Below are 11,029 nucleotides of genomic sequence, written 5' to 3'. Positions count from 1 at the left end.
TTTTCTTTTCCTATTCATGAGAGACATCCTACTGTTGTTAATTTAGCTGTGCATTTAGAAAATTGACAAAGAGTATATTTTACAGCACAGAACGCAGTACAAAGAGCTGCTCAGCCACCATTTACTACATTAACCAGTTTTTTTGAGATATGCCAAAACGATGCTTTTGCTCAAACATTGTTACATTCTGATATGACAAAATATTATACTTGGAATTATTCCTCAAGGAGATTTATACGACGGAAACAAGGAAAACCAGTTCAAGGATACCCAGATGTATATTCTACCGATGTGACTGGTCGAACTTATTCAGTACATCCAACCAATGATGAATGTTTTTATTTACGACTGCTATTAGTCAATGTACGTGGACCAACATCATTCCAACATTTACGAACTGTTGGTGGTGATTTGTGTGGATCATACAGAGAAGCCTGCCAACGTTTGCAATTGCTAGAAAATGACGCTCATTGGGATCAAACTCTCAATGTTGCTGTAATATCATCACAAGCTCATCAAATATGAACATTGTGAACAACCCAAATGATTTGTGGATCAAGTACAAAGATAATATGTGTGATGATATTTTGTATCAAATACGGATTAGAAGGGGAAATCCACATATACAAAGAAGCGAAGAAATTTACAATGAAACATTGATTTCATATGCTTGATTATGTCAATCAAACTATTACTTCAATTAGGCCTGGCCGCTCCCAATCGTCCAATGCATGATGCTTTTAACCAAGAGTTGCACCGAGAAAAACTTTATGATCACAACACTTTGAAAGAATTAATTCAAACAAATCTTCCACTATTGAATGAACAACAGAAATATGTATTTGATACACGTATGAAAGTAACAAATGATAAAACAGGAAGGATTTACTTCTTAGATGCACCTGGTAGTATAGGAAAAACTTTCATTGATATTAGGAACAATTCGCTCACAAAATAAAACTGCACTTGCACTCGCTTCGTCAGGAATCGCAGCAACTTGGCTTGAAGGTGGTCGAACAGCCCATTCAGCACTAAAATTGCCATTAAAAATTCAAAGGAACGAAACTACAACCTGCAACATTTCGAAGAACTCTGCAATGGCAAAGGTTTTGCAGCAATGTGAATTGATTCTTTGGGATGAATGCACGATGGTACATAAAAAATCTTTGGAGGCTTTAGATAGAACCTTACAAGATCTACGGAGCAATCATAACCCATTTGGTGGTGCAGGAGATTTTCGTCAAACATTGCCAGCGATTCCACGATCACCGCCAGCTGATGAACTCAATGCATGTTTAAAGTCCTCCAATTTGAGGAAACATGTCAAGGTATTACGCTTAAGCAAGAATATACGTGTCGAGTTTCAAAATGACCAATCTGGAGACATATTCTCTAAACCACTCATTGAGATTGGTAATGGCGAATTTCTATAGACACTTTGACTTGTTGCATTAACTTTCCTGAAAGGGCTATATTGGCTGCAAAAAAAATACATGTAAATGAATTAAATTTCAAAATTCAAGAACAAATTACATGCGATTTGAGGATATATAAATCAGTTGATTCGGCTACAAACCAAGATGATGCCGTCAACTATCCGCTTGAATTTTTAAACTCGCTGGATTTACCAGGATTACCACCTCACAATCTTCAATTAAAGGTTGGATTGCTAGTTATAATGTTGTTGTTTTAAAAAAATTATTGAACAACGTGATAGAAAGAACTGAACTGAAAGGAAAGTATAAAGGAGAAGACGTTTTGATACCACGCATCCTACTGATTCCGATTGATGTACCATTTGAATTTAAACGACTACAGTTTCCAGTGCGGCTTGCTTAAAAGCTTAAATTAGTCCCAGGGGCAATCATTAGGTGTTTGTGATATTCATATAGAAGACCCATGTTTCTCACATGGTCAATTGTATGTTGCCTGTTCCCGTGTTGGAAAGCACTACAATTAATAATTATGATTCACTTGATTTACAATGAAGCGATTACTGAAAATACTTATATACGTTTTACTTCATTATTCTTTATTATATCGGTTATTAACCGTATGTTAATAATATAGGGTGGGCCATGTAAAATTTGCTTTTTGAATCAGCTATAAAAAAAACACTAATCAATACTTTTTCAAACTTTTTTTTTTTATTATGAAGATTGAACATTGTCATTTATGAATGAAAAATAATATCGTTCAAATGACTGGCACGACTGGCTTTACAGTAAGCCATTCGATCAACCTAATTTTTAAACACATTTTCGATTGTTTGGACTCCAATTTTATGAATGGCAACTTCGATTTCGTGTTTTAAAGCATCAATCGTCTCTGGATGGTCCGCATAGCATTTGCCCTTAACGGCTCCTCACAAAAAATAGTCTAAAGGGCTTAAATCACAACTTCGGGGCGGCCAATTGACATCGGAATTTCGGCTGATTATTCGGTTTTCAAAAACGGTAGCCAAAAGTTCGAGTGTAACTTTGGCAGTGTGACAAGTTGCACCGTCCTGTTGAAACCAAATGTCGTCCATGTCATCCTCTTCAATTTTTGGAAACAACTCGTTGAGCATGTCACGGTAACGCTCGCCATTTACTGTAACCGTGGCTCCTCGCTCATTTTCGAAAAAAAAAATGGCCCGATGATGCCGCCAGACTAAAAACCGCACCAAACAGTGACTCGTTGTGGATGCATTTGCTTCTCTACAATAACGTAGGTTCCCACTATCCCTTTAGAATATTTTTCGATCAGGTTTGAACCTTAAGTTCTCCTCTTAGTTTGAAGCCCTCTGACAGATATCCCAGTCGGGGTTTTTAGTGGGTCCCAAAAGGGTGGCCGAAATTCGTGGAAGCGAAGATACTTAGGTCACCCAAACTGACACGTTTCTTTAATTCTCCTGAATATAACCGTCGCCATGATGATAGAGCGGTGTGTGAGGGTCAGCAGAGTAAAAACGTCTTAAGGTCGAAATATAAACTGCCACATACAAAATCTATTTGACAGAACGAAGTCTGTCGGGTCCGCTAGTATAAAATAAATATGAGAACGTAACCTCCCCCTTGGGAGAGAACAGAATCCAAAAGTGAGACAAAAGTCCTTACTCTGCAAAAAATGGCGCTACATACTGAAACCTCGTACTCAATGCCGTGCACGGATTTAGCACAGAGCAGATCAAAAGCAAACGGGTCAACACAGTCAGCTCCCATAAGCTGCAACAACAATATGCGCTTTTCATTATCGAAATGGAGCGGAGAGAGCATACGTTATATCAGCAGTCCCGTATTCTCTGCATCAAGCGTGAGCACAACTGGTATGCCTACAAATACATCTACAAAAACTTGTTCAATCGTCTCTTCAAATGATACAACAACAAAACCTGCATCAACAGAACTACTTCTAGCGACCCATTTGTCAGCGTCTACGCAATCAGCTGCACTAAAAAAGTGATTAAAAGAGCACGAAACTCACCCACAAAGGTCTCAACATCGACTTCTAGAAACAAAACAATAAAACAACATCAACCTCCAATCCATGATTCAATTATTAAAGGTTTGCTCACTTGTGACATTAGAATTGTGACACTCCCTTACAAAAGGTTGCATTTAAGAAGGGTGAGAAAGGGGAAAAAATTAAATCCCTGTTGATGATAATGGTAGCACAGCGTACTTTTTTATTTAAATGGAAGTAAGCTACAAACGGCTTAAAACATAATCTAAAATTAATATTTGAATGTTAATAAGTTATTTTAAAATTCATTGTTCATGGATAACTAAATCTAATTTCATATACCATACATACACATGTAAGTGTATGATTTCGTCATCATTCAAAAATTCATTTTCAAGGTGTTCGTCACAGTTTACCATCTAATTTTCCACATCTTCTGCCTGTAATGATTCGTTACCCGATAACTTTTGAAGGTCTTGTAAAGTAGATTTGTTTTCTTCTTCTTCAGTCCCTGTAATATTCGAGATCACAATTAGATTCTCAACATCTGGCCAAAGTTTTCTCCAAAACTTAACAAACGTTGAAGAGGGCATTTCTTGAAATGCTGTAGCTAACATATAGATAACGTCCTTGATATTGATCTTTTTGATGACTTCTAAAAGACCTTGTCTTCACTCTCCGAATGTTGCAGAATTTCAGAAACAAGTTTACACCTGTATCGTCTTTTTAAGCTTTCGATCACTCCTTGGTCCATTGGTTGCACTAAGCTTGTCACATTAGGAGGAAGATAAACTAATTTTATGTCATCTACAGCGCAGTCATGAGGATGGGCTGGAGTATTATCTAACACAAGAATTGCTTTAATAAGCAAGTTTACACTTTTTAAATGTTTTTTAACTTTTGGAACAAACTCCAAATTAAACCACTCTTTAAACAAGTCTGAATTCATCCACGCTGATTTTTGTGACTTATAATAAACCGGAAGGGAAGATGGATTCAAGTTTTTGAATGCCCGTGGTTTAGCAGGCTTGCCAATAACGAAAAGAGGAATTTTATGAGTACCTGCTGCATTCGAACAAACGGCCACTGTAATACGTTCTTTGTTCTTTTTGAAGCCGGAGGCAGACTGTTCATGACTGCCTAGAAAAGTTGTTTCTGGTAACATTTTAATGTTTAGCCCGGTCTCGTCCAAATTATAGGCTTGTTCTGGAGATAATTCCTCTGTTTTAACCATTTCACCAAACTTAGTCTTGAATTCTGTCGCACCAGAAGTATCAGCAGACATTTTTTCTTCACTTACATGTGCGAAATGAATTCCGTATCGCTTCTTCAATCGATTAAGCCAACCATCACTTACCACAAAGTCACCTTATTAATCTTCTGGTGGATAGCCAAAGCTTTTTCTTTCAAAATTGGGCCACCAATCGGTGCACCTCTTCGACGTTCCTGAAGAAACCACATCCACAAAGCTTCATCGACGACCTCGCAAATCGGTTTTTTTCTCGTACAACGGCTACACAGATTTCTATCAGATTCTATTTTCGAGCAAAACTCCTCAATGGAACACCTATCTCTTCGCCAGTCATTTACAGTGCTTTTTCCAACATTAAATTCTGCACATATTTTCGCTACGGATTCACCATTATCAATCCGCCTTAGCACTTTTAAACGTGTATCCATCGAAACCACAATTCATTTGCGCTTTGCACTCATTTTTAAGGAAAGAACTATGTTATGTCCGTACCTACAGCAAAAAAAACCAAATTGATCAAAACGACTAAATCCTATCTAACATCGTTTATAGTTTACTTCGCCGGGATCTCTCCGTAATATCGGGGGCTAAACAATAGGTAAAACATCTTGAGATAATTTCAACCGTTTCCGATTCGCTTCAGATACAAAATCCTCTGCAGTAAAGTTTAGCGAGCAAAGTTTTGAAGCAGGCTGCAATTCGACACCCCGAGTCCTTTTTATTTCGTCTTGCGGAACATGGAACATGTTTTGCTCATGTATTATAGCACAATTTGCAACTGGCTTTTGGCATACGAGTATTTGGTTTACTAAATAAGTAACAAAACTTAATCAGCTTTTTTACTTTTCTAACTAACAAGTACACATGTATAAACATTGCACTCAAATTACACAACAACCGGAGCAAAGTGTGTGTTCACCATAAGACATTGAAACCAAAATAAACTCCATACGTAAACTTGAATAATCCAGCCCAGACAAATAATATGCCCCGGTTGTTTTATTTGTTGCCATGTACAATAAAATTTAAAAGAACATCGGTTATTGTTTTCTGTTTGCTTTATTGATTAACTTGTAATTATTTGTATTACCATTGATTTACTAAGGCTAATTTAATATTAAGCAATTTAAGCAAAATTTATATACATATGTACATACGAATTAGGATATGGGCTTTAAAACACGAGTGGCCCTGTAGTTGAGCAGTTGAAAACCTGTAAATGAACGGGTTCACTCTTTAGATAGTTACACAGTCTAATCATCATTGGATTGAACTTACGTGTTTGTGTCTGTATGATGCACTTGCAAAACAGTTGTGCTGCACTCTGGCAGAAAAAGATTAAAAACAAACTTACAAACAGGGACAGGAAAGGCGCAAATCAGCACGGAAATAACCTAATCCACACAAAATTATAATTTATTTATTAAATAATTTGAATTTTCTAAAATACTTACTCAAATTCACGAATTGAGAAATCCAAATGTCAGCGAATACGAAGAAATCAAATAACAAAGATGTCAACGGTTATGTTTGTTCTACAAATTTTACTTTTGCTCCACTTTTACTTACAATTTCTAGAGTAAGCAACATAGTTTCTTGCTAAGGGAGCCGATTCGTGAAGAGAGAACGAGAAAGCTGTTTCCTGAGCAAACCTTTAATAATTGAACCATTCCCTCAATCAAAGTAAGCTGCCAAATTACTGACTGAGTGGAACTTTTTCTGCAAACAAATTTGCAGCTTTAGATGTGGATGATGAAGAAGAATTTGCTCAAATGCAAATAAAGACGAAAAAGAAAAATATAATAAGCCACCGCCAATATATGTTCAAGGTATAGAATGCATAAAAACATTAAAGAGTGCTTTAAATTAAGTAGCAAATATCAGCTTCACTCTAAAAATTTTAGCAAATAATGAAGTTTGCGTTTCAGCAGAAAATTTACAAATATATAACAGATTACACCACATGCTAAAAGAAAAAAGAACGTGACTGTATATCTACAGACCAAGAAAAATTAAGACAGAACTAAACGAAAAAGACCTCAAAGTACTTAACATTACTAATATAATACAAAGATCAACAAAAAAACCACTACCATGTTCTTCGAAATACATGCAAATGATAACAACAAAGCCATTTTCAATATAAACAAGCTAATGAACTGCATAGTCATTTTTGAAGCACCTCACCATAAGCCCAGCATTCCACAGTGCATGAAATGCCAGAAATATGGGCACATAAAAAATTATGGTACAAGAAACCTCGTACTCAATGCCGTGCACGGATTTAGCACAGAGCAGATCAAAAGCAAACGGGTCAACACAGTCAGCTCCCATAAGCTGCAACAACAATATGCGCTTTTCATTATCGAAATGGAGCGGAGAGAGCATACGTTATATCAGCAGTCCCGTATTCTCTGCATCAAGCGTGAGCACAACTGGTATGCCTACAAATACATCTACAAAAACTTGTTCAATCGTCTCTTCAAATGATACAACAACAAAACCTGCATCAACAGAACTACTTCTAGCGACCCATTTGTCAGCGTCTACGCAATCAGCTGCACTAAAAAAGTGATTAAAAGAGCACGAAACTCACCCACAAAGGTCTCAACATCGACTTCTAGAAACAAAACAATAAAACAACATCAACCTCCAATCCATGATTCAATTATTAAAGGTTTGCTCACTTGTGACATTAGAATTGTGACACTCCCTTACAAAAGGTTGCATTTAAGAAGGGTGAGAAAGGGGAAAAAATTAAATCCCTGTTGATGATAATGGTAGCACAGCGTACTTTTTTATTTAAATGGAAGTAAGCTACAAACGGCTTAAAACATAATCTAAAATTAATATTTGAATGTTAATAAGTTATTTTAAAATTCATTGTTCATGGATAACTAAATCTAATTTCATATACCATACATACACATGTAAGTGTATGATTTCGTCATCATTCAAAAATTCATTTTCAAGGTGTTCGTCACAGTTTACCATCTAATTTTCCACATCTTCTGCCTGTAATGATTCGTTACCCGATAACTTTTGAAGGTCTTGTAAAGTAGATTTGTTTTCTTCTTCTTCAGTCCCTGTAATATTCGAGATCACAATTAGATTCTCAACATCTGGCCAAAGTTTTCTCCAAAACTTAACAAACGTTGAAGAGGGCATTTCTTGAAATGCTGTAGCTAACATATAGATAACGTCCTTGATATTGATCTTTTTGATGACTTCTAAAAGACCTTGTCTTCACTCTCCGAATGTTGCAGAATTTCAGAAACAAGTTTACACCTGTATCGTCTTTTTAAGCTTTCGATCACTCCTTGGTCCATTGGTTGCACTAAGCTTGTCACATTAGGAGGAAGATAAACTAATTTTATGTCATCTACAGCGCAGTCATGAGGATGGGCTGGAGTATTATCTAACACAAGAATTGCTTTAATAGGCAAGTTTACACTTTTTAAATGTTTTTTAACTTTTGGAACAAACTCCAAATTAAACCACTCTTTAAACAAGTCTGAATTCATCCACGCTGATTTTTGTGACTTATAATAAACCGGAAGGGAAGATGGATTCAAGTTTTTGAATGCCCGTGGTTTAGCAGGCTTGCCAATAACGAAAAGAGGAATTTTATGAGTACCTGCTGCATTCGAACAAACGGCCACTGTAATACGTTCTTTGTTCTTTTTGAAGCCGGAGGCAGACTGTTCATGACTGCCTAGAAAAGTTGTTTCTGGTAACATTTTAATGTTTAGCCCGGTCTCGTCCAAATTATAGGCTTGTTCTGGAGATAATTCCTCTGTTTTAACCATTTCACCAAACTTAGTCTTGAATTCTGTCGCACCAGAAGTATCAGCAGACATTTTTTCTTCACTTACATGTGCGAAATGAATTCCGTATCGCTTCTTCAATCGATTAAGCCAACCATCACTTACCACAAAGTCACCTTATTAATCTTCTGGTGGATAGCCAAAGCTTTTTCTTTCAAAATTGGGCCACCAATCGGTGCACCTCTTCGACGTTCCTGAAGAAACCACATCCACAAAGCTTCATCGACGACCTCGCAAATCGGTTTTTTTCTCGTACAACGGCTACACAGATTTCTATCAGATTCTATTTTCGAGCAAAACTCCTCAATGGAACACCTATCTCTTCGCCAGTCATTTACAGTGCTTTTTCCAACATTAAATTCTGCACATATTTTCGCTACGGATTCACCATTATCAATCCGCCTTAGCACTTTTAAACGTGTATCCATCGAAACCACAATTCATTTGCGCTTTGCACTCATTTTTAAGGAAAGAACTATGTTATGTCCGTACCTACAGCAAAAAAAACCAAATTGATCAAAACGACTAAATCCTATCTAACATCGTTTATAGTTTACTTCGCCGGGATCTCTCCGTAATATCGGGGGCTAAACAATAGGTAAAACATCTTGAGATAATTTCAACCGTTTCCGATTCGCTTCAGATACAAAATCCTCTGCAGTAAAGTTTAGCGAGCAAAGTTTTGAAGCAGGCTGCAATTCGACACCCCGAGTCCTTTTTATTTCGTCTTGCGGAACATGGAACATGTTTTGCTCATGTATTATAGCACAATTTGCAACTGGCTTTTGGCATACGAGTATTTGGTTTACTAAATAAGTAACAAAACTTAATCAGCTTTTTTACTTTTCTAACTAACAAGTACACATGTATAAACATTGCACTCAAATTACACAACAACCGGAGCAAAGTGTGTGTTCACCATAAGACATTGAAACCAAAATAAACTCCATACGTAAACTTGAATAATCCAGCCCAGACAAATAATATGCCCCGGTTGTTTTATTTGTTGCCATGTACAATAAAATTTAAAAGAACATCGGTTATTGTTTTCTGTTTGCTTTATTGATTAACTTGTAATTATTTGTATTACCATTGATTTACTAAGGCTAATTTAATATTAAGCAATTTAAGCAAAATTTATATACATATGTACATACGAATTAGGATATGGGCTTTAAAACACGAGTGGCCCTGTAGTTGAGCAGTTGAAAACCTGTAAATGAACGGGTTCACTCTTTAGATAGTTACACAGTCTAATCATCATTGGATTGAACTTACGTGTTTGTGTCTGTATGATGCACTTGCAAAACAGTTGTGCTGCACTCTGGCAGAAAAAGATTAAAAACAAACTTACAAACAGGGACAGGAAAGGCGCAAATCAGCACGGAAATAACCTAATCCACACAAAATTATAATTTATTTATTAAATAATTTGAATTTTCTAAAATACTTACTCAAATTCACGAATTGAGAAATCCAAATGTCAGCGAATACGAAGAAATCAAATAACAAAGATGTCAACGGTTATGTTTGTTCTACAAATTTTACTTTTGCTCCACTTTTACTTACAATTTCTAGAGTAAGCAACATAGTTTCTTGCTAAGGGAGCCGATTCGTGAAGAGAGAACGAGAAAGCTGTTTCCTGAGCAAACCTTTAATAATTGAACCATTCCCTCAATCAAAGTAAGCTGCCAAATTACTGACTGAGTGGAACTTTTTCTGCAAACAAATTTGCAGCTTTAGATGTGGATGATGAAGAAGAATTTGCTCAAATGCAAATAAAGACGAAAAAGAAAAATATAATAAGCCACCGCCAATATATGTTCAAGGTGTAGAATGCATAAAAACATTAAAGAGTGCTTTAAATTAAGTAGCAAATATCAGCTTCACTCTAAAAATTTTAGCAAATAATGAAGTTTGCGTTTCAGCAGAAAATTTACAAATATATAACAGATTACACCACATGCTAAAAGAAAAAAGAACGTGACTGTATATCTACAGACCAAGAAAAATTAAGACAGAACTAAACGAAAAAGACCTCAAAGTACTTAACATTACTAATATAATACAAAGATCAACAAAAAAACCACTACCATGTTCTTCGAAATACATGCAAATGATAACAACAAAGCCATTTTCAATATAAACAAGCTAATGAACTGCATAGTCATTTTTGAAGCACCTCACCATAAGCCCAGCATTCCACAGTGCATGAAATGCCAGAAATATGGGCACATAAAAAATTATGGTACAAGAGATCTAGTATGCGTAAAATGCGGTGGTAGACATCTTTCAATGGAATGCAAAAGCCAGGCAAAGGAAGTTAAATGCGCTTTATGTGGAAGTAATCATACCGTCAAATTTTGATACAAAGGATGCGAAATTTATAAAGCACTTAAAATTCAAAGACTTCCACCTCTACGTAACAAAAAACCAATATTAAACACAAATAAAAATAATACACCAATAGCAACAGCCGTAACAAACTTAATGCCCGGAGTTAGCT

This window comes from Anastrepha obliqua, chromosome 6, assembly GCF_027943255.1.
Source record: "Anastrepha obliqua isolate idAnaObli1 chromosome 6, idAnaObli1_1.0, whole genome shotgun sequence".
Taxonomy (NCBI): Eukaryota; Metazoa; Arthropoda; class Insecta; order Diptera; family Tephritidae; genus Anastrepha; species Anastrepha obliqua.
This window is presented reverse-complemented; position numbering follows the sequence as displayed.